This window comes from Vipera berus (genome assembly GCF_964194415.1).
Source record: "Vipera berus genome assembly, chromosome: 9".
Lineage (NCBI taxonomy): Eukaryota > Metazoa > Chordata > Lepidosauria > Squamata > Viperidae > Vipera > Vipera berus.
The window spans coordinates 24,092,015-24,116,280 of NC_138212.1; the positions used below are offsets into that span (position 1 = coordinate 24,092,015).

General features: G+C 48.5%; 1 protein-coding gene and 1 long non-coding RNA gene across 3 annotated transcripts in view; one reads left to right on the forward strand and one right to left on the reverse strand.

Annotated features, from left to right (window-relative positions):
- The window catches only part of MACF1 (microtubule actin crosslinking factor 1), a 296,242-nt gene that overhangs the window by 255,179 nt on the left and 16,797 nt on the right, over positions 1-24,266 (reverse strand). The gene's annotated exons all lie outside the window — the stretch shown is intronic.
- LOC308671999 lies at positions 4,799-8,787 on the forward strand. 2 transcript variants are annotated; one of them, XR_014027328.1, is made up of 5 exons: positions 4,799-5,846; positions 6,144-6,979; positions 7,100-7,173; positions 7,593-7,800; positions 8,302-8,787. It is a non-coding gene; the product is annotated as an uncharacterized lncRNA (long non-coding RNA). The 2 variants fall into 2 exon arrangements; XR_014027327.1 differs by having other exon boundaries at positions 7,593-8,787.

Genomic DNA, 24,266 nt, shown 5'->3' on the forward strand with positions numbered 1-24,266 from the left:
CCTGGTGATCTGATTTTGGCCTCCTTTTCTGTATGAAATGGTCATTTGTCTTGTCAGCCAGCCTATAAATGACCTCTTGTGGAATCCAGGCATTTTTTTCAAGGATTCAAGACTTCCCCCTCACCATTTGTAAGTGAGACGTCAAGAATGAAGCTGGGTGGGGCATTATTTGATCTGTTTATAAATGGAAAGAGATTTCTTTTGCTTTATTTCTTAGAGAAAGTGATTAGTTGGAAAACAAAGTGGATTTATTTAAAGTTAGAATATATTATTTCTGATAACTCTGAATGATGAATTTTTACAATCTGACTATTGATAAGGGATAAGATATGGGGAAAAGAAATTTTATTGACATGTTAAGGAAAATGTTGTTATTGAAATTGTCTGGATGACTCGGAGATCTTTTTTCTGTCTCTTTGCACCTCCCTTCCTTTACTTTTTGTATTTTTCTTAGTTTGTCCCAGTATTTGTATGTGTAAACTTTAATAAAATTATTTGAAAAGAAATAAAAGGAAGAAACTGGAAGATTGGCTGCCATCTCCGAATTGCCCAGGCCGCTGCTGTGGAGAGGCAGCCCCTTGGGCCCTTGTCCCCCCCCCCCTTCTGAGGGATCCCTTGGTCCAAACAGTCATCTTCCCCAAAGAATCCCTCAGAAGCTGTATCCATGGCCCAGTTTCCCTTCTCCAACTCCCCGGCAGTGGCTCAGAGACAGACATGGGGAGGAAAGAAAGTGGGAGAGAAGCAGAGACAGACTGAATGGTGGGGAGAAAGGGGCTTCTTTGCTAGCCAGGCCAAAGCCGCTGCCTTCAGGGCCTGTTTGGCCACAAGGAGGGCAAAGAGAACGTTCCCCTTCTGGAAATCCCTGCTGCGTTGGCTTCTTTGGCACCCTGGTCCTTTCTGCCTCCGTTTCGGGGATATGCTCCGTGCAGACAGATAGGCCACCCACTGCTACCTCAAACCCAGGTGGGACCCGCAGCCTACTCGCATGGTGCAAAATCAGCACATGAGAATGACTGCAGGGGGCGGGGGGGGGGGAGTGGCTGGAAAACCCACAGGATTGCCATCACAACTCTCCTCCTCCTCCTGGATGTCCTTTAGCTAAACACTATGGCCACTGAAGCCCGACACTTGCACCTGGTGCTTGCCAGGTGAGGCCTGGATAGCAGCTACCTTGTCACCAAACCAGCCTGCCCAGGTCCTTGGAGAAAAGGCTGCAGACTCTCCCAGCCTCTTTCAAGCTCCCTCCTTCCTCCAAAGTGTAAACAAGTGTAAACAAGGCAGAATGACCCCGGCTTCTAGAACTCCTTCCAGCTCTTTGCAGCAGTGAGATTATTTTTTGGCACCTGGATGTGCAGGTGTGGGTAAGGGTGTGATGGGGTGTGTGTGTCCTGGTATCTATCCATCTATCTGCCCTGCCACCATCATGGCAGCATAATCGGGAAAGCCTACTTGACCTGCCTACCTCCCTTTCTGCTCTCGCCAGCCTCGGCACAGGTGAGTGTTCCCCTGCCCAGCTGGGTGGAGCATTACAGCTGGATGGAGAGCCATGGGCTGGGGAAGCCTAGCCCACGTGTCGTGGCAAGAGCAGCTGCCCCCTGGCCCTTTCCCATCCCTGCCTCTCCAGCCCAGGAGGCAGGCACTTTGTCTGCAGAGAGAATGAAGGCATGCCCACCCTCAGAGAGCGCTGGCCCTGCAGAGCCAGCAGACCATAGCCAAGGTGGACCTTCCTTCCTTCCTTCCTTCCTTCCTTCCTTCCTTCCTTCCTTCCTTCCTTCCTTCCACCAATTAAAGAGCCTTCGCAGCAGCTCTCTAGAGGAGGGAGAGAAATCTGAAGGATTGAAAACCTGGCCTCCTTCCTCCCTACTTCTGGGTTACTAGACTCAATGTGGGAGTTCAGAGGCATTCCTGGGGGAAAACCAAAAAGAGGCGGCATTGTTCTGCAGCATCTCAACCTTACAATATTGTGCTTTTTAAATTAAAACTCTTTTGTAACAGTGAGGACAACAAGGGACATTTGACCCACTTAGCTCCCTTCCTCTTTTCATCTGCCAACAGGGAAAAACACTGTTGGGTGAAGTGTGCTGGGATGGGGAGGGGAGGGGAGGGGAAGGGAAAAGGAAAGAGAAGGGGAGAGGCAAGGGGTCAAACAAGTGTTTAGTCTCTCTTACAGCCACGACTAAGATATTCTGGAGATGACTAGACTTTGGAGAGTGGGAGCCCCATAGCAGACATGCCAAGCTACCTGCCAACCTCCGAAGGCTCTGTGCTTCCCACACGGGAAGTCTTCTCATACTGGCATGAGAAACGCCTTAGCCCAACCTAAGCCTCCTCAACAGGGAGCTGGTGATGAAGTACACACTCTGTCCGAGGACACATCCTTGGCAAATGCCAAGCAAGCAAGATGCATGTGTGGATTTTGGTCCGATAGTGTTGTTCAGTTTTGACACTCTTGGAGATGGACAGATGAGAAAGGGACCGAAACCTCTTTATATAACTTCTTTCCAACATTCTGTTGAGTTGCAAAGAATATAAATACCATTTCGACTGAAAAGGAACTCTTTCCTCAATTACAACCCTCAAGAAGCAAAGAAGAAAAGCAGCATTGCAATACACAATATGGAGGACCCAAGTAGACATAGATCCAGCCTGATTCAATCGGAAGGCTGACTTCACACAGCATCCTAAAACTTGGTCGGATCTACAGTAGTTTGTCCCATCACTATGGATGAACCCAGCCACTGTACTTTATAAAATATGGCTTAACTGGTAAAATGTTTGTTGTGTGAAATTACCCAACTGTGAGTTATTTAATCATTGATGGTTAAACTATGGTAATTTTTTTTTTGGGGGGGGGTGTTTTTGTCTCTTGGAGTCAGTTTTTGACTCTTGACAATTGCTTGGACATGCCCCTGCAGTTTTCCTGGCCAGGTTTTCCGGAAGTGGCTTCCCATTGCTCCCTGCTTCTTCATAGGGCTAAGAGAGAGTGACTGGCTCAAGACCACCCAGCTGGCTTTGTGCCCAAGGCAGGACTAGAACTCACAGCTTCTAGCCTGATGCTTTAACCACTACACCAAACTGCCTCTAAACTGCTCAACTCAACCAACCAGCACAAAAGAGAGTGACTGGCCTTCTCCGACAGCTGCTGTTCTGCAATGAATGACAAAAATAACCCCATAGAACAGGATAAGGAGAGGCTTCCTTTAAATCCTGAAATGCCATTTGCCCACCTGCTGAGTAGTCCAGGCACCTGCTTGGGGCCTACCAGCAGATCAAAGGTAATGCTTGTCAATCACCGGGTCGGCAGGGCCCACAGGAGAAACCAGTCCTACCCTACCCTTAATAAATGGCCAACCTATGGAGCCAAGAGATTTATCAGACAGCTAAATAAGTTAACTCTTTGAGGGATTCTGGATTCCAGAGCACCCAAAGTTTAATGCACAATCACCCTGCTGGATATACAGAATTTGACCCTGTTTTTCTTCCGAAACCTTTCCCCCTTTTCAAAACCAATTAATAGAAAAGAATAGAAAAAATAAGACTCTTATTAGATTTACATCATCTTGTACAACTCAAGACAATGTGTTTCCTCTTATTTTACCCCAAACTACAACTATAAAGTGGGCTGGACTGAAGCCCCCCCTTCAGTCCAGCCCACTTTATAGTTGTAGTTTGGGGTAAAATAAGAGGAATGGCCCAAAATCACCAGCCCACTTCCACGCCTAAGGAAAAACTAGAATTCCCAGCCCTCTGGCACTTTAACTTTGGCACCAAACTGTGGACAGCTGCATAAAGCCTTAATTGGGAGATCTGGAAGCATCTTGTATTAAGAAGTGCTGGAGACAGTTCTCCTTTATGTCTGAGTGTGACACCCAGGACAGGGAAATACCACCTGAACAGCCAGGTCTTCTAACTGTGGAAGGCAGGAAACTATTTTAAACCATGCATTTCAAGAGTCTTTATATATCTCAGGATCTCAACAAGGATCAGGCTGAGTAGTCAGGAGCTGGCAAGCAAGTTGTGATCCAAACTAGGCAGGGAGCAACTTCCAGAACAGAGACAAAAAAGAAAAGGGAGAGACGGAGACTAAACCAGGCAAGAGTTGTCATAAGTGTAATCGGGGTCCTGGAATGCTCCAGAAATAAATTACTTTCTTTTTAAAAGTAACTTAGCAAAATTAAAATGACTTTTGCAATAAAAATATCGACAATAAACCCTATAAACAATCTACATTTCAGAATGCATACTACAGCTACACACTTCAGCTTCGCGTTACGAACTTCAAGCAAAAGGAAAGGAAACACCGAAGCGGCTTGCTCGGGGAAAAAGGAAGCGGCGCCAGGCAGATTAAGGCCTCCTCCCGCAGGCCAGGCGGGGCTCCGGGCCGAGGGGCCCGCCCAGCCCTGCAGAGGAGCCGGCCCGCCGCGTCCCCCGGGGGGCGTCCCGGCACCGGCGCTCCGCTGCGGGGCCGGGGAGTCGCCCCCCGGCTGCCCCCCCCGGCCACCCAGCCGCACTTCGCGGGCCGGGAAGCTCTGCCGGAGGCGGCGGCCGCGGGGGGAAGGCCCGCCGCGGGGAGCTAATCTCGGCCCGCAGAAGCCAAGCGGGAGCAGGCGGCGTCCCGATAAAAGCGGCCGCGCTCTGCGACCGGGGCCCTCGCACAGCCGCCCCGCCAGGCGGGCCGCAGCTATGCCGAAGGGAGGCGGAGGAGAGCGGCGCGCGGGCGGCCGAGCGGGGGCTCGCCGGGAGGCGGGCAGCTCCTCTTCGCCTGCCGGCCGGGGCAGCCGCGGAGCACGGAGGGCAGAGCAGCCACCAGCCCGCCAGCCCTGCTTATCGCGGGAGGCACCTGGGCGGCCCTCCGGGAAGCGCCTCGTCCCGTGACGGGCGGCCAGAAGCCGAAGGGCCCCCAAGAGGCCCCGGAGTGCGCGCGGGGGGAGGGGAAAAAGCACGCGTCTCCTGGGCAGAAACTCCCTGCCCCCCCCGCTCCCCTTCGGCCCCCTGGGCCTGCCGCAGGCCCGTCTCCGGAGGCGGCTTCCACGCCTCGAGCTGCTTCGCGGGCGCTTCGGGCCTTCGCTGCGCGCAGAGCCTCTTTCGCTAGAGAGTTGCGCGTTTTTAAAAGCGAGCGCACAACAAATGGCCACAGACTAGCCTAAGCCGCAGTGCAGTTTGTTTGGGTTCAGCTTCGTAGGTGGCACGAGAGCAGCCGCTGCTATTTGCCAACAACGGTTTACGATTTAGCACAGTACGTAGAGTAAACCATGTTAGCTTAGCCGATAAGCCATAGCTTAACTCAATGCAAACATCCAGCCGGAGCCTCTTTTCAGGGACCCCCCAACCTTAGCACCTTCTGGCATGGGAACCAACTCCCAGAATTCTCCTAGACGGCCACGCTGGCTGGGGAATTCTGGGAGTTGAAATGTACTTGTCTGGAAGTGGCCACAGCTGGGTCTCCAGCATCTGGGAACCGAAAGTGGGGGGGAGCTGCTATTGCACAATTGCCACTCCTTCACCGAGGGGGGTGGCAGAGGGCACTTCTGCCACTAATTTACTTAGCGTAAAACAGTCAAGAAAAGGAGCGAGCTGACGCTGTTGCGTTAGGAATCCCTCCGGAAGGGCTGCTGCCTGTTATCCCAAACCAGCCAGCCAGCCTCCCCCTGGATGGCCCTATTGCTGCTCTTCTCGTGGACACCTGGAAGCCCTGAGTTTTCCGGCACTTAGTCCTGAGTTCATTCCTGGCCAAGGATGACTTCTGAGCATCACCTGAGAAACTGCACAGCAAGAGGCGGATCTGCCTGCTTAGGAAGTGTTGCAGAGAGAGGGGAGCCTTCTCATCTGTGCTGATAATTGTGCAGGTAATCCTGGGAGCTAATTGAACTGATCAGAGAGGGAGGTGAATCCTGGGTCAGGAATCCCTAGGCTCAGACAGGGTTTCTGCTGCTTCAGAGGACAGGGTGGTGTCCCCAAGGCTCGAGGGATGTGGCTTGAGTCCACTGCCACCTGCCAGCATCTTTCAGGAAACAGCTGGGGCAGATGGTCTCCGCTTGCCCTGGAGGCAAAGGGTGGCAGGGCCTTCAGAAGGGGGAGGGAGGAGAGACCTCCGCCCTTTCCTACTGCTCAGCCTATATTATTGCTTTCTCTTCTGATTTCAGCTCAAGAAGAAAATCGGGAGCATTGTGCTTCATCACAGGATGGAAGATCAAACTCCAGAAATTAGAAAGTGCATCTGCCATCTTGAAAAGCCCATTTGGATGGCCCTAGAAACAGAAAGCAAAATGCAGCAACCCTGCTGAAACCCAAATCTGTGTGCAGGTAACACCGGTCCCAAAGCAACTGCAGGCCAGCAAACACAAAGCAGTCAGAAGACTTCTGAGAGAAGGAGAGACTCGCTACCAAGGGCAGGGAGTTCTACAGCAGTGAAGATGCGCATACCTGGTTCACAAATACCCTGGATCTTAAGCACATTGACAGTCCACAATTGCTGTGTTCACAGAGCAAGCCCAAACAAGCCTCCCCTATGATGGCTTAATGGCCTAGTCTAGCTAGTGCATACAGCATGCTAAGGTGAAGGTTGGTCCCACCACACGTTTAACCACAAGATATTCAACCCCACTTCAATCTCATTTAGCCTCTTGTGCAAATCCAACCACTATCTTCAAATTGTAATGTTTCAAGAGCTGAGTTGAGAGAGTCATAGTAGGATAAAGGGTGTGTGAAACAACAAAAACAATGTCATTCCTTCTGCCCCTTTTCTAAATGTTACAGGGATATTCAAAGGGTGAAGATTGAGTTATGATGCAAGATACTGCTTTGTTTTACAAATGATTCCAATCCTGAAATTGGTCTGGAAATTGATAAGCATCTCCAAGAACTTTAAATATTTTATTGGTCAAGAAATTGCTAGGAGAGATGAAACAGGACATTTCTGATGGAAATTTGGTGACCTGCCCCAGCAAGAAGCTGCTCCAATCAATCTCCAGAGCCTAAGGCAAGAGACTAATGAGCCCACACACCTATACGCACATTCTAGATTCCCCCCAATGTCAACTCTCCAGTGTAGGGCAGGTCAAGAAAAAGACACTGAAGAAATAATGTTTTATTGTTACAGAAAAAATCTTGAAAGTCTACCAAGTCTCTCTGGTACATCTCATGCTGAGCAAAAATTTAGCCTGACTGACCCAGGTAATCCCTTCTCCAAGCCTTAGTGGCTTCCTTCTTTCCCAAGGTCAGCTCTAAATTCCTTTATCCATAGCAACTCACTGTCCCTTGTACCTCTGGACACAGCTGAGGATGGAGGACAGAAAAATTCCCTCTACCCCCTGCCTCTCCTCAGTATCTGGGTCCTGTCAGATGGATTATTTTTGGACAAAGGTTTAGCGCTGTTTTAGAATTGCACAAAACCTGTGTTCAGAAGTATGTCGCTATGAGCTACTGGTCAGGCAATTTGACCCTTCCAACCAGCCACCCAAACTCACCCCACCTCATCTTACAGACAGTGAACGATGGTTGCTTGTCTTTCTGAAAAGAAAAACCTTGGAAATGGGTCCCTCTGTTTTTAATTTCAGCTTATTCTGTCTATTCCAATCCCATGCTGAATTTAGGCAATCTTCACTCCTTCCCTTGAGTTGGACATTCCAGGTCAACAGCTTCCAAGAAGAGACTTTCTTTAGAGAGTAGCGAAGGATGGAGGAGGCCCTGTCCGTCGCAGCCCAGTGACAACACAAGGTCCCTGGGGAGAGGAAGTCTCACGCAAGAGGCACAAAGACAGACATCAACAAATGTCCCAGAAATATCCAGCTTCCTCCTACGGTAAAAATGTTCCCCCCTCTGACAAAAGCCTCTTCACATTCCTTAACTCCATGCACTTGGGGTTCTCCCCACAACTCATTTGGAGTTCATGGCTCCGTGAGCTTCTACGGGTGAAGAGCAAAATGCCCCAAACACCTCTAAAACACCACTAGAAATCCAGAAGGGGTCCCACGAGACCTCAAGTCTTAGAAAGCACCAGGGAGGATTTCAGAAGGGTGGGAACAGAAACGGAAGGCAACTCCAGTGGGGTCAAGTTAAGAAACAAAAAAATTCGCAACCCTCAGCTTTGATCTCTTCAGAAAACAGTATCAGAGAGGACAGAGTTAGCATTTTTAATTTCTTAAAAGGCACTAGTGCTGAAATAAAATATTCAGCTGTCTGGCAGTCCATGGTCCTAATCCTGATTCATGGCTACCATGGCGGGGTGGGGGTGCGGGTGGTCCAAGAATGCCTGCAAGCCTCGTGCCTCTAATTCCACCCAGTTGCTTGCCCCTCCCCCAGCTGCAGGCGAGGTAGGCGGAGACCGGAGGCTCCGGACGCCATAGACGGCGCATGCAGACGGAAAGCTATTTGACGGAGGAGGCCCAACCTCTTTTTCTCTCGCCAAGCTGTTCCTGTTAACTACGGCATTTCTCCTTGATACGGAGCCTGAATAACCAGCAGATAAAAATCCATCATAAGAAATGAAAACACCTGACTTTTTTTCTGGAGTTAAGTCAAGCAATTGGTAAGCCCAGCACAACAGATAGGAAGAAATGAAAGAGGAAGTTGGACAAGTAAATGACAGCTCTTGGCAATTAAGTTAATGTAAGTACATTAACTTAAGTTCAGCTTTGCTACCCAGAACCTTGCAATCAAAAAGAATCTTGACACTCAGAGTTTAATTTAAACTGGATCCTATTTGGTCGGATTCAGGTCGGATGAGTTCTGAAGTATGTTAAGAACCATATGAGGGAAAGAGTTCATCTGAAACACACAAAAAACCCAATTCCCTAGCATTTAAGACTTGGGTTCTGAAGTTTGAAAATTTTAGCAAAATAAATAGCATTACACCTGGTATAAATAATAGCCTGTACATGCTTCAAACTGGTGCTTACAAATCAGAACGATTACCAATAAGTCCAAAACGGGTGTGGGTGGGTGTGGGGGGGGGGTCCAGCAGCAAGCTCATTTAAAAAACAAAACTTATGCCTTGGCCCATTGGAGAAAAGGCCTGGCTGACCACCTCTGCAAGAGAAAAGAGCCAACCTCTTTCGGGGAAGGACACGCAGAGGAGGGACAAGCAAGTCATCCCTGGCGCTTAATCTGCAATGATGCAGTTTTAGGTCCTGTGCAAAGTGGCAACCGGCCACACACCAGCTTCGGCTTCTTCCAATGAGCCTGGCATGGGAGGCAGGACTATTACATTGGCATCCGCCAAACACAGAAGACCAAAGGACAGCAGGACTGGGGATCTTGAGGGAGCAACGCTTGGTCTGACTAGGAGGCTGAGACCACCCAGCCGAAGCCTTCCATGTGGCAGCTGAGGACGAAGCACAGACCCCCTGCGGCAGGTTGGCTCCTCCTCAAAAACACGAAGCCCACTTCCCACGACACATCAGTGAGGTAGTCCTCAACTTGAGACCACTTTTGGGAGCAGAGTTTCCATTGCTCAGCAAGAGTTGGGCTCTATTTTGTGACCTTTTCTGGCCCAGTTGTTAAGTGAATCCCCAATTCATTAAGCGAATGCAGCTTCCCACTGACTCTGCCTGTAGGCGATCCACTGGGAAGCGGCCTGAAGTGTTTACAGGGATCAGAGGGTAAATAGGTGCTGCCCGCCGACGGGAGACGCTGCAAGGGCTGTGAGTGAGTACCGGCTGTAGGTCCCTTTTTCAGTGCCCTTGTAATTTTGAATAGTTACTAAATGAATGACTGTAAATCGAAGACTAGCTGGATGGATGAAACGCCTCCCTTCCGCTCCCAGAGCATCTCCTCCCGAGTGCTCCAACTGCAGTTGCGCTTCATTTGAGCCCAGCTTCACCCCCCTCTTTGGGGGTACAGAGAGGCCAGGACCAGCACCCAGCCCAGCGATTCCCACAGTGGGCACAATAGCAGCACCCATACAAAAATTGGCAGTTTGTGTGGAACAGAGCCTCCCCCCCCCCGCCTACTGCAAGGGGCCAGGGAGAACTTGATCCAAGGCTCCTGACCCATTTCTTCCCATTCCCGGTCTTTGGGGGAAGGTGGTGGAAAAAATGGGGCTGGGAGCCGAAGGGTTTCTGGAGCAGGAGGCAGGTCTCCGTCTGTCATGACTTGGATGCAGACGGATCGGGTTTAATCGGAGCACCTGCTCCTTGCCATCTAGAATGGCTCGTCCCTCCCCAGGAGCTTTACAAGCCCCTCCCAAAATGGGAAGTGGGGGCGCCAGACAAGCGCTGTGAATTCCAGGGCCTCCTTTGTTCTTTCCCAGCTCTTTGCCTGAGCTCACCCGGGGAGCAGCCCTTTGGAGAGCCCCGTTTTCAGTCAGAAAGCAGGCAATTCCTCCTTCAAGTGTTTTCCTTCCACGAGGCAAGGAGAGCCCTGGGCCCCGAGTTCAAACTCTGACTCCTGCCTAATCAAGATGAGCTGGGATGATGGACGGTTGGCGTGGTCTGGAAGGCTTCTTTCGTGCCAGACCAGGGCTGCCGGAGCAGGGCGGAGGGCACTCTGCTCCTGGCTGGGAAGCTGAGGATCTGGGGCTGCTCTTCTCCCCCAGCCCTGCTGCCTTTCCAGGAGGAGCAGGGGAGAGGCTCCCCCAATCTCACCACTGGTCCACAGGTCTGAAAGCTCTGCAGGGCAATGGGTGGAAAACCGCCGGCCGGCCAAGCTTCCCAATGGACTGGTGACCACCCGTCCTCCCTGCTGGGGGCAGCAGCTTCTGCTCTCTACCTTTCAGGTTGTTGAGCCCATCCAGGAATTTCCGGTACTTCTCGGTATTCATTTGCTGCTTTCAGCCGGAGGGAGCTGCCACCATGGCCCAAAGGGTCGAGGAGCCTGCGAAGCCACCGTCTCCGGCCACGGCCTGTCCAGGTCTGAGTCCCAGGCACCCCGTCGGATTGCCCTTTGCTCCCTCCCTCCCTGCCTGCAGAGCCTCCCTCTTGGCGCTGGCCGGCCCTCTGCTTCCTTATTTGAGGAAATGGGCCTGAAAAGCCTCATTGGTCACCAGCCAACCCTGCCCCCACGCCCCTCCCTCTTCCCCACACAGCAGCGTAGGGTGGCCCCATCTGTGAGCGGGCTGGAGGTGTTGGGTTCCTCCACACAAAGAGGCACCAAATTCTTTGGGTGTCAAGGAGAATGGATGCCATAGAGAAAGGCAGCGAGGAGAAGCCAAGCTTTAAGCCAGTGTCCTCTCAAGGAATTCCTCAAAAGCACCAGGAAGAAATGGGGTAATAACAAGCACCAGGAGCAGACATGCCACGAAAGAAAAGAGTATCCCTGTAGTCTCTCATGAGAAAGAGAACCTTCTAAGTCACAGACTAACCATGTTTGATATTTATAACAGGAAGACATCTAGTGTTAGCCCAGAGGCCCCCAACCTCTTGGGCACCAGGGACCAGTTCTGTGGAGAGAGATTTTTCCGTGGACCAGAGGGGGTGGTTTTGTGTGCTGCCTACATCCCGCAGATGGGGCTTTGCTTGTTTGTGCAGACCGGTTGCTGGCATGCTGCGGCCCGGTACTGGTCCGCGGCCCGGGGGTTGGGGACCGCTGTGTTAGACTACAACTCTTATTATCCTCAGCCTTTGCAGTAACTGAAAATATTGCCCCCAGATCCCTGGATGGCTTTTTCCCCCCTCGTTTCCATTTCTGCCCCCACCCCAAATCCTTCCTACACTCTCAGAGCATGGTGTGCATTTTTTCTGCACACCTCTCCCTGATGTGGTCTCCCCTTTGCAGGCTGCCCTTTCACCCTTTGAGTTGGATAAGTTATCAGTCCAGAAGCCCAGGAAGCTGGAGGAAGGAGGGATGAGGCAGGGGTATCCATAAACAGACCACCCACAAGCTACCGAAAGGCACAATCCAATAGGGAGCTACTCTTTCCATGAGACTGCAGCTGAATCAGAAATTAATCAGCTTGTGTCCGAGATGTGGGAGGCCCAAAGCTAGTTTGAAACACACTGAATCCTTATGTGGAGCCCCCCCCCCGCCCCCGCCCCCTTAGCTAGCACCTGAAGGCAAGACAAGATACAATGGAGGGAAACTGACCAGGGAGAAAAGCAACCCTGAACTCCAGAGAAATTTCCTGAGAGTGAGAAAAATTAACCAGCAGAACGGCTGGCCTTCAGAAGTTTTGGGTGCTCCATCACTGGAGGCTTTTAAGAAGAGACTGGCCAGCCACTTGTCTGGAATGCTATGGGGTTTCCTGCTTGAGCAGGGGGTTGGACCAGAAGACCTCCAAGGTTCTTTTCAACTCTGTTACTCTGTTTTAAAATAGTTTGATCTAACCATATTTAACCTCAAAAGGGTTGGAGGAAAGTTGAAGTTTTGCCCTACCTGGCATAGGTGCAAAACTAAATGTTGGCTGCTATATTTAAAACTTCAGAATTGTTCAGTCTCCCAGGAGGAGCTTTACATAATCCTGGCCAGGATCCTTGAAGGGTCTACATGCCCAGCCCCGCTCATTTCTCCCCTCCTCTTCTGCTCACTCTCCCCCTGTCCTGCTCCTTCCGCATCACTGTCCTTCCCAGGAGGAATCACGGCCTATCTGCACTAGGAAACAAAGTAATAAAGTGGGGCCTCTCTCTGGAGGTCTCTCTGAACTAAAATGGCCCAGAGCTGCTCTGCCAGGCAGAAGCAGACTCCAAAATCCCAGCTTTTAAGGGCGTTTCTGGCAGACGCTCTGCCACAAAGCACCACTGAACTAACACAATGTCTTCATGCACCAAAATCAGCAACGTTCCCTCCACCTTGCTTCTCCCCAAGAAATTCCCTCGGCCAATGGAAGAGTGCAGGACTCTACCCAGCCTCAGTTGCAGTTGGAGGATCTCAGCAGCATCCAGGTGTCCCTTTACAGGACAAGCTCATCCTTATTCCGGTCAATTCGCCACAGCACAGCATGGACTTAGACTGAAATGGGGGCTTTCGGGAACAAATCTCACTAGACTGCCAGCAAAAATCCATCCGGCCACCAAAGAACGATTCTCTGATGCACAGAATCTCACTCTTGTGTGGCCATTTCCCATCAGACGTAGCAGAACCTTCTGCTGTTCAGCCACCTCCCCAACCTCTGTGCCTTCTGAGGTCCATGGACAGCAGCTCCCAGAATCCCCTAGCCAGCATGGCCTTCACCAAGAATCCTAGGAACCAACTTTGCACACTTAGAGAGCACGTAGAAAAGTACAGAAACAGCAGGATGAGGTCTTCAAGCTGTGCTAGCCAAATTATTCTGCATATGATTAGAGACATGCTTTATTGCTGTACATAAATAAAACTGCATTTGCGTTTTAAATTGTGTTTGCCAATCTAACTGAAAGCACTGGGGGGCACCTACAAAATAAAAATGGGAATGTTTGGTGAACAGAAAAACCTCTCATGAACTTCTATTTCCCTTTGTGATTATGCAAGGCTTTCATTAACTGTAATGAACAATGTAGCTATCTTACACACTGTGCTAAGCTAATAACGCAATTTGTTCAGCTTCCCAGTTACTGCAGGACCCTCAACCATTTTGGACGATGGAAAGATAGGAAATTTTGCAAGCAAGTCAATGGGAGTGTCCAAAATTTAGCCCCAGGGGTAACTAATATGCTGAGTGGCTATCGAGGTGGTACAAGGAAGTGAGGGAGGCAGGGAGACCAAGGAGGAAGCCTCTGAGGGCCCACTAGCTCAGCTGGATTCCGTGTTCAACAGTAAAGGTTCAGCCTATTACACAAGCCCATTGTGTTTTTAAACCACTATTACTGCTTAACACATGCGAACCCAGCTATCTCCTGGGCTGTATCAAGATCAAATGCTGCTCTGCTGGCACTGCATAAATAAGGCCAACCTTGGAATTCTGCATCCAGTTCTGGTCTCCAATACAGAAAAGATGCTGAGGCTCCAGAAAGAGGGCAAAGTAAGAGCAACACGGGCGGTCAGAGGTCTGAATGGCTAAGGGAATTAGGAATGTTTAGCCTAACAAAGAGAAGGCTCACACCCCGGCCGTCTTCCAATTCCTGAGGGGCCATCACAGGGAAGAGACTGTCAATTTATTCTCCAAAGCACCTGAGGCCAGGACAAGTAGCCACAGGTGGAAGCTCTTGAGAGGGGGACCCATCCTGGAAAAAAGAAGGAATTTCTTGACTGTGAGAACTGCTAAGCAGGGAACAGTTTGCCCCCTCAGAGTGGTAGGTGCTCCATCTCTGGAGGTTTTCAAGAAAAGATTTGTCTGAGATGATAGGACAACTCCTGCCTTCTGCAAGAGGTTGGACCAGAACATCTCCAATGCCCCTTCCAGCCCTTGGATTCTATGAAGTGCAACAAGTGATGACTATGATTTGTGAACAAGCCACTGAATTTAAGCCAAACACCTCGACCATAGAAAGATGCATGTCCCAAAACAACTAACAGCAGGACCAAGCAAGAAAAGCTATGCGCCAACACCCTCCCCAGAGGTGAAATGCCAACTTCTATCAAGTCTTTCACAACCAAAGGCCCTCAAGAGACATTGGCACTGCAACTCCAAGCCTCACCTGAAGGCAACTCCAAACCTCACCAGCACATACCCTAACAAAGAAGGGTGTGTGCTGTAGAGAAGGGATTTTCAGGTGGTACTTTAGCTCCTGGCAGGTGGTACACAACCCCTAGCCAAGTGTAGAGGTGCCACATAGACCTAGAGATCAGCTGCAGCTGGAGGGCTTGGCAGAAGCCCCAGAATCTGCACACATGGCTGCATGCTGATTGGAGCTTCTGGAACACCCGGAAGAGAAAAGGAGGAAGAGGAGGTGGAGAGAGGAGAAGCTATAAAAGGAGCAGGTTTTGGTGGGAAAGTAAAAAAAATGGAGAGAGAGAAGAGAAGAGAAGAGAAGAGAAGAGGAGAGGAGAGGAGAGGAGAGGAGAGGAGAGGAGAGGCTTTTGTTAGCGAACAGGTGAGAGAGAGGGGGGCCTTTGTGAGCGAAGGGTGAGTGAATGAGAGTAAGAGAGAAGCTTGTGCTAGCAACGTGTGAGTGAATGAGAGCAAGAGAGAAGCTTGTGCGAGCAATGTGAGTGAATGGAGCAAGAGAAGCTTGTGTGAGCGAATGTAACAAGAGAGAAGCTTGTGCGAGCAATGTCTGAGTGAATGGAGCAAGAGAAGCTTGTGTGAGCAACGTGTGAGTGAATGAGAGCAAGAGATGTGAATCAATGAACCATGTATACATTGAGATTGGCTGAGCCTCCCTTTGTGCCCCTGCCACCCCACCCAACTCACAGTGACAACAAACCCACCATCTTGTTACACCATGTGAGCTAATTGCACAACACACCGGCCTTGCAAGTCAAACATACATAAAATTATAAAATTATTTCCCATTCAAAAGCCTAACAGCCCATGGATAAAAGCTGTTCTTCGGCCTGTTGGTACAGCTGGCTATACTCCTGTATCTCCTACCCGATGGTAGGAGAGTAAAGAGATACCAACCAGGGTGTGAGTCATCCCTGAGAATTTTCCTCACTCTTCCAAGGCAGTGAGCCCTGGCGATGTCATCCAGTGGTGTCAGGGGACAGCCCACAATGTCTTGTGCTGTGCTCACTACCCTCTGTAATAATTTCCTATCCGCGGCTGTCAGGCCAGCATACCAAACCACAATACAGTGCAAGAGGACACTCTCTATAGTAGACCGGTAAAAGAAGGTCATTAGCCATTGTTCTACCCTGTTCTTCTGCAAGACCCTGAGGAAGTGGAGTCTCTGTTAGGCCTTTCTGGCCACCTGGATTGTATTAACTTTCCAGGTAAGATCTTCACAGAGGTAGACTCCCAGAAATTTAAAGGAGGAAACTCTCTCCACACAGCCCCCCCATGTAAAGTGGGGCAGGTTCCTCTCTTTTCCTCCGGAAGTCAGCACCATCTCTTTTGCCAATGTTCAGGTGCAAGTTGTCCTCTGAACACCATATGGATAGTTTTTGTACCTCCCCCCTGTATGCTGTTTCATCTCCACCTTCACACAAGAGAAGCTTGTGTGAGCAACATGTGAGTGAATGGAACAAGAGAAGCTGGTGTGAGCAATTGAGTGAGAACAAGAAAGAAGCTTGTGCGAGCAATGTGTGTGAATAGAGCAAGAGAAGCTTGTGTGAGCAATGTGTGTGAATGGAGCAAGAGAGAAGCTTGTGCGAGCAACATTTGAGTGAATGGAGCAAGAGAAGCTGGTGTGAGCAATGTGTGTGAATGGAGTAAGAGAGAAACTGGTGAGAGCAACTTGTGAGTGGATGAGAGCAAGAGAGAAGCTGGTGTAAGCAACTTGTGAGTGAATGAGAGCAAGAGAGAAGCTGGTGAGAGCAACTTGTGAGTGAATGAGAGCAAGAGAAAAGCTGGTGTGAGCAACTTGTGAATGAATGAGAGCAAGAAGCTGGTGTGAGCAACGTGTGTGTGAAACAGAGCAAGCGAAGCTTGTGCAAGCAATGTGTGACTGAATGAGAGCAAGAGAGAAGCTGGTGTGAGCAACTTGTGAGTGAATGAGAGCAAGAGAAACGTGTAAGCAACATGTGAGTGAATGAGAGCAAGAGAAACTGGTGTGAGCAATGTGTGAGCAAGAGAAAAGCTGGTGTGAGCAACATGTGCGTGAATGAGAGCAAGAGAAACTGTGTTAAACGTGTGTCTGAATGAGAGCAAGAGAAGCTTGTGCAAGCAATGTGTGAATGAAAGAGAGCTTGTGCAAGTAACATGTGTGAATAAGAGCAAGAGAGAAGCTGGTGTGAGCAACTTGTGTCTGAGAGCAAGAAAGAAGCTTGTGCAAGCAACATGTGAGTGAATGAGAGCAAGAAAAGTTTGCGAGCAATGTGTGAGTGAATGAGAGAAAGACGTTTGTGCAAGCAACGTGTGTCTGAATGAACCAAGAGAGAAGCTGGTGTGAGCAACATGTGAATGAATGAGAGCAAGAAAGAAGCTTGTGCGAGCAACGTGTGTGAATGAGAGAAAGAAAGAAGCTTATGTAAGCAACATGTGTCTGAATGAGAGCAAGAGAGATGCTGGTGTGAGCAACGTGTGAGTGAGAGCAAGAAAGAAGCTTGTGCAAGGAACATGTGAGTGAATGAGAGCAAGAGAAGCTTGTGCAAGAAATGTGTGTGAATGAGAGCAAGAGAGAAGCTTGTGCGAGCAATGTGTGAATGAGAGCAAGAGAGAAGCTTGTGCAAGCAACGTGTGAGTGGATGGAGTAAGAGAACCTGGTGTGAGCAACTTGTGAGTGAATGAGAGCAAGAGAGAAGCTGGTGTGAGCAACGTGTGTGAATGGAGCAAGAGAGAAGCTTGTGCAAACAACGTGTGTGAATGGAACAAGAGAAGCTTGTGAGAGCAATGTGTGTGTGAATGGAGCAAGAGAGAAGCTTGTGTGAGCAACATGTAAGTGAATAAGAACTAGCTAGAGGCTTTTGCTAGCAAAGGTTGGGGGGGTTGCGAGCAAACGGTGAAAGGGAAAAGTGAGGGGTAGAAGGAAAAAAGAAAAGAAAAGGCATTGACTTCTAAGTTCCACTGTTGCAGTAGGAAGGAAGCATTAACATTGAACCTCAGCTTTTTACTTTTCCATAATATTATAAACTAGCCATTTCTATAACAACAAATGAATCCAACCAGTAAAGCCCAAAATTGCCTCCTTTTTTTAATCACCAAGTTTTTGACACCTTGCTAAGCACTGGTGGTACTCAAATAGTGTCATGTCCTAAAAGTGGTGCAATCTGTGAAAAGGTTGAAAAGCCCTGCTGTAGAGTCCTACATTTAGCATTTCCAATCAGAAGCCCCACACCTAAAATCAGGTATTCAATCCCAGGTCCAAGGCCAAACCAACACTGACGTCAAGAAAAACAATAAGCAAATCCTTAGCCAGAATCTTATCCAAACCCCAATTTACCTGGGAATGTTCCTAGCTGGGAGGGAGACCTATTTATTCCCTCTCTTCCTACCACACAATTGCCTCTAACACAGAGGAGGTTGGGAACCTGCCTTGTTTTGCATCCAACCTAGTTCTGAAACGCAAAATCCGAGTTCTCCATCTTGTGAAAACATGCTCTGGAAGAAAGCCAATCTCTGAATTATATTTTGATATTTCATTAGCCGCTTTGGATTGTGTTCTTTTGAACTTCAAAGCAGGATATTACATATACAATCACGCCCTAGTGATCCTTCCAAACGAGAGCCTGTGAGGCTATACAAAGAGCATGACTGTCTTGCTCCAACAACTTGCACCCAGAGGACAAGGGCACACACAATACACAGAGGTGTTGCATGTGCACCCGTGGAAACAATCCTCCCCTTGGAAGAGACGGGAGTAGAAACCAGATGAGATTAACAAGACCACCTGCCAAGCTCTCGTCTTTTCCAGGGCCCCACAGAGGCAGTCGGGCACACCCTCTAAGCGGATGGTCTTCAAACTTGGCCCTTTTATGACTTGTGGACTTCAACTCCCAGAATTCCTCAGCCAGGCACACTGCCTGATGAATTCTGGGAGCTGAAGTCCACAAGTCATAAAAGGGCCAAGTTTGAAGACCCCTGTTCTAAGCACCTGATCAGTTGTCTTTACTGCCAGAGCAGCCTCGGATGGATGCCAGTTGCTACTTCTTGTCTGAACAACAGCTGTTTGCTCAGGAATCCAAGAGTCCCCGTCCTTCTCTAGTGCCTGAAGACTGCTGGGCTGAGAGCAGGTGTTGAACACAAGTCTGCCTCGCGCCAAGGCCTGCTTCCTGTCACCAGGGTGGGGCTCGCGAGCAGAGAGTGAAGGCATTCCAGCCCAATGGTTGCTCATCGAGAAGCCGCACATGAAGGGAAAGTTCAGTCTGGCCCTCGTGGTGGGTCTGAGAAGGAGCCCTGAAAACAGTCTGCTGTACACGCCAGGCAGAACCCCCCGGACTGCTAGACCAAAGGACACCCTGGCCTCATGCATTCCCACCGTTTCAGCCGGAGCATCAACCAGGGGACAGCCAGATGGAAAAAGAAGCAGGACAGGCCTTCTTTCCCCACCCCGCCTTGCTTTGCAAAGTTTCAACATAAGCCTGTGTGCTTGACCTGTGTGTCTTCTTTGCACTCATATTTGGTAGGAAAGATGAGAATTGCCTGAAAAATGGGATAAAAATAGAGAAAATGAGTAATAGAAAAGGGCAGTGTGCTGGGTATCATACAAGAACCTCCAGTTCTCTCCCCTTGGACATAACTTGATGGAAGGAACTTGCACATGGGTAGAGTTCAGCAGAAGACCAGCATCAGCAACCAATATATCACCAAAATATATTAGAGAAAGAGACTTCCCCATTTTCTTTTTACCATCTGCTGAGGAGATGCTGGGCTTTGGTGATAATGGTATCAGATGAGTTGTTAACTTGGGAGAATGTCTTCCTTAGATAAGCCTTGGAAGCGGGCTGCTTCCGTATGATCACACGTCTCCTAAAGAACAGAAGGGGGGTCCTAAAGCCAGAGTTCAGAGCAGAAGAGGGATTAATACAACCTACTCTTCCTATCGAAGGCATGTTTCATCAAATATTTTTAATTATAGCTACGGACACAATTTATATGTATTTATTTTTTGTATTTATTTATATATTTATTAGATTTATATGCTGTCTATCTCGCCATCAGGTGACTGAGTTTCACCTTCCCCACCGTAAACTGGGAGTAGCACTGCCAAATGGCAACACATACGCTGCTCACTTAGGAACTGCAATGGAGATAGGACAAGAGAGGGAGATGTAAATGCATCTCCGGAGAGGACTATGCTGAGAGATCCAAAACCATTTATTGTCTCTCTTCAAAGCTAGGCTGAGACCTTCATGATCTTGCAGAACAAGAAAGCTGGGAAGGATCCCCTTTCCCAGAGCCTCAATGAAAGAGGAGAGCAGATGGATTACTGAAGCACCACGGCTTTCATTGGTGACCCCCAACCACAGCTGTCCGTCTGGCAGCGCCCTTGGCTCATCTTACTTGGGGTCCATCAATTATTTGAAGCCTCTGCACTCCTCTCCCTGGCTGGTAAAAAGTAATCTGAAACTTTCCAGCAACTCTCTGTCTTGCTTCCCTTGCTCACAATGTCTGTAAGAGAAAAAAGTAGGTCAGGGCTGTTGGGAGAAATCAGAAGTTGCCTGCTACACTCAAATTTGCAGCAGGTTGTAAGAAAGCCAGAAAGTTTTGATGGGCAAGCAGAAAGTGGCTGGGCAGCAAAGCCCTTCTCTCCAAAACTGGAGACCAGCAAGAATGAAAATGACTGAAGCAGCGTCTTCAGTGAGATTTTGCTGTGTGGTCCTTTGAATTTCACTTGTGAATTTCATGTATGATAATCAATGACAACCACAGCATTCTTTTTGGAGGCATGTTGCCCACCCTATAATAGCATCTTCCAAAAACAGCAGTTTGGAAATGCAGATAAACACAGATAAAGAAGCACTCTTCCCTACACCTGACATCTAACCAAGGTTTGCCTTAAGAGGTGAGCCTTTGGATCAAGGTAGTCTAATTTCTTCTGGCTGGGAGATTTTTTTGTGCAACAGCTGCTTCAGTAGTAATTGCAAATGGATTAAAATAACAACAAAGGGGTGTTAACACTTCAATTATAGCTACCACTATCAAGCTCTGAGCTTCAAAGAGCGCCCCCCCCACCTGCTTTTCTGGCTAAATGACAGAGAAATGAGCATACAGCTGAAGCACAGCAGTCCCAAATGTTTGGGGAAACAATGCCAACTCTTGCTGCTTAAGAGGGAAACATAATACACCTATCCAGAATAGCCTTATGGAATGGAATGGCTCTCTGCACAAGCTGAGAGAATTATGCCCAGGGCTGATCTCTGGACTTCAGAACCCAACTTTGCAGGAGGGTTATGAAAAAACACAACTGGCCCTTTGTGAAATTGCCAAGGATTAGGGACCCACCCTTTGGTCAGCAAACATCCTGAGCTGGGGGAGGACGCAGGGAAACTCCACATGGCTAGTGGTCAAGCCAGCTGGGCATTATGGAAATCACAATCCAGCACATTTGCAAGGGACCAGGCTGGAGAAGTCTATCTGAGCAAGAGCTCCAAAATTTACCAAACCTTTCCTTCCTTGCACGCAGCCCAGTCTTTGCTCAGGACTCTTCTGCTCCAATTAACAAGATCTGAGTACCGTAAGAGTAACCCAGGCAACCTCTGAACATCTACAGCCCCCCCTCCCCCCACAGCTGTTTAAAAAGAGCAGTGTTTCCCAATGTGGTGCCTTCCAAAGGTGCAGGGACTGCCACTTCCCAAAATTCTGGCAGTTTATGTTTCCCAACACCACTGGAGGGCAGCGTGTGGGAGAACTTTATCTGAGAGGAGATTGGTGTGGGCTGGCTAACATTGGTTGTTGTCAAGCTTGCTTTGCATTGTTAGTTTCCCTCTAAAGAAACTGCGCAGGGGTGTGGTGGCAATTAAATTAGGAAGAGTCTACCTTGTGAATGGGGCAGGGAAGATTTCCAAGTGATAAGCACATGAAGAAATAAAATGAAAAACTGAAACCACATGTTACTGAAGCCATATTTTAAAAGTGCAAGCAAAGTCAGCAAACGTAAAATTAAGACCAAGTGGTTTAGCCTACTTTGCAGATATAAGAACGACACAACTGAAATTGTAGGCGTAAAAGAAGCAAGATTTTGATCACCTGGCAAAGCAAAATCCTTTTGAAGAGAACCCCGGGTTACATGACGCGTCTTCAGTGGCTGGGAACTCCAAAGGGCTGTAGATGATGAAAATACCGGGCCTTCTGGTAACCCAGAAAGCCACTTAAAGGCAAAGGCTGAGTTGAACCTTCAGACGTTCCCTAGGAGGCTCCGTTCAGGGTAAAGGTACCCCTATAATAAAAGCATTTAGCCTAATAAAAGAAAGGAAAGGTGACTTAAAGTGAGAGCTAAGCATACCCAGCTGCCCACGAAGCCAGCCTCCCGGCAGGGCAGCTGCTTCAGGGCCCTCCAGACGGAGGAGAGCACGGCACACGTCGGAGGAGGAGCGCTTTAGATGAGAGCAATTTGCTCTTGGGATCAGAGGCACCAGGCTACCAAACAGGGAGACTGTGAGTTCTAGTCCCGCCTTAGGCACGAAAACCAGCCGGGTGACCTTGGGCCGGTCCCTCAGCCCCAGGAAGGAGGAAGCAAGGACAAACCACTCTCAGAAAACTGCAGGAACTGGTCCAGGCGCCACCAGGACTCTAGAACAACTCAAAAAGAAAGAGAGAGAGGTATTCTAATGAAGCTCTGAGTGAAGTATAAATACGAGGAACCATGGCCAACAAGGCACAAATCGTAATATGAAATTATGAACTACAATAATTCTGTCTGCACTATTAAAAGTCTACTGTATTTCAGAAGTCCTATAAAATTAAAACGTAGGCCATACACAAAAGAGAAGCCCAAAGGTTAGAGGTGGTAGCAATTCATGTACCAAACTGTACTCTGTAATCATTCCCAATTTCAATTAAATATTGTGTCAGTTTTACTCCTGATGTCAAAGCATACTTGGATAAACACGCTTTTATAGAATAGAACAAACATCCTTTCCAATAAAAGGCATAAAGTAAAAAAATAAAAGGCTTTGCCAGTTACTATGGACAAAGGTAATTCAGCGTATTTTGTGGGAAAATATGGTTTCGTAAATTTAGTGAAAATATTGCAGGCTGAGGTGAGAATTTAAAGGTTTAAGATCTGCTTCATACTAGCATGAATCATCTTCCAAAACTGTCACCAGAGATGAAAGAATGATCTGATCATTATATTTCTAGCAATTTTAGAAAAGGAACTTAGAAAAGGAACTTTTAGCAATCAGTAATGAGGTAATATAGCAATAACAACAAATTTATACCAATTTTCTCTAATGTTTTATGAACATTTAATATTTTTCTTTCACTGAAATTCTTCCTGCTACTTATTAATGCACTGAAATTCTGCATTCATTTAATTTATTTATTATTTATTTATTATTGGGACTTATATGCCGCCCTATCTCCCGAAGGACTCAGGGCGGCTAACAACAATAAAATACAATGATACAAAAGTTAAAAAGAATTAAATTAACAGCCCCAATAGAATAAATTAAAATTGTAGTTAAAAATTAACATTTTAAAATCCCTGTTGTCAGTCCAGGTCAGCCTGATGGAAAAGAAGTGTTTTAAGGCTGCGGTGAAAGGACCGGAGATCCGGAGCCATCCAGAGCTCAAGGGGAAGTTGGTTCCATAGGGCTGGCGCTCCGACATTGTCTAGCCGACGGCACCCTGAGGAGGCCCTCTCTGTGTGAGCGTACTGGGCAATGGGAGATCGTTCCCGGCAGCAGATGGTCCTGCAAGTATCCCGGGCCTAAGCCATGTAGGGCTTTAAAGGTAAGTACCAGCACCTTAAATCTCACCCGGAGGACAACCTCCCATTGCCCGGTTCGCTCCCACAGAGTTGGCCTCCTCCGGGTGCCGTCGGCCAGGCAATGCCGGCTGGCGACCCTCAGGGGGAGAGCCTTCTCTGTGGGCGCGCCGACCCTCTGGAATGAGTTGCCTCCGGAGCTGCGGACGGCCCCTGACCTTCGGTCCTTCCGCTGTGACCTGAAGACTTGGTTATTCCAACAAGCGGGTCTGGACTGACTATGTTTTTTAAATTTGGCTTTTATTGGGTTAAATTGTCATGTATCTATTACATTTATTGTTTAATTGTTTTTTAAATTTTGTATTCCATGTGTCTTAAATTTTTTGTTGTGAGCCGCCCTGAGTCCTTAGGGAGAAGGGCGGCATATAAATTCAATAAATCTAAAAAAAAATCTAATCTGAAGCAAGTTGCTTATTGAAAGGATGAAGAATGAAGCTAAACCCTAAACAAGAGTCACCAGAGAAGACCTGGGTGCTTGGAAACATCAAAGGAAATTAAGAAGACAAAGGAGCTAGGTACTGCAGTATCACTGACGGCATCAACCTGATTTCACAAGGATTCAGGTAGTAGAGGATACAGTTTCAGCAAAACGGTGTTCACCAGGTCACAAAGTACCAGAAGTGATTAAACAACAACCGAACTAGAGGAATAAGATGGACGTATTACAAGTTCTTGGCAATGCTGCAGGTGATTCTATGTGCCACGTTCGGATTATGTACGGCTCTTAGAACTGTATTCTAGCCATTTCCATGACTCCACAAGGAATCTGGGTGCACACTTTTTGGAAGGACACAATCAAGTCTTCCGCAGAGCCAGGCCTGTGGCTCCTACAGATTTCAATATGGGAGCAGCACTGCCGGCAGCTCTTCACACTCCTGTTTCTTGACAACTCACAAACTCCACCTAGTTTTCGAAGGCCCCTCAAGTGGACAGAGTGGGAGGGAGGGA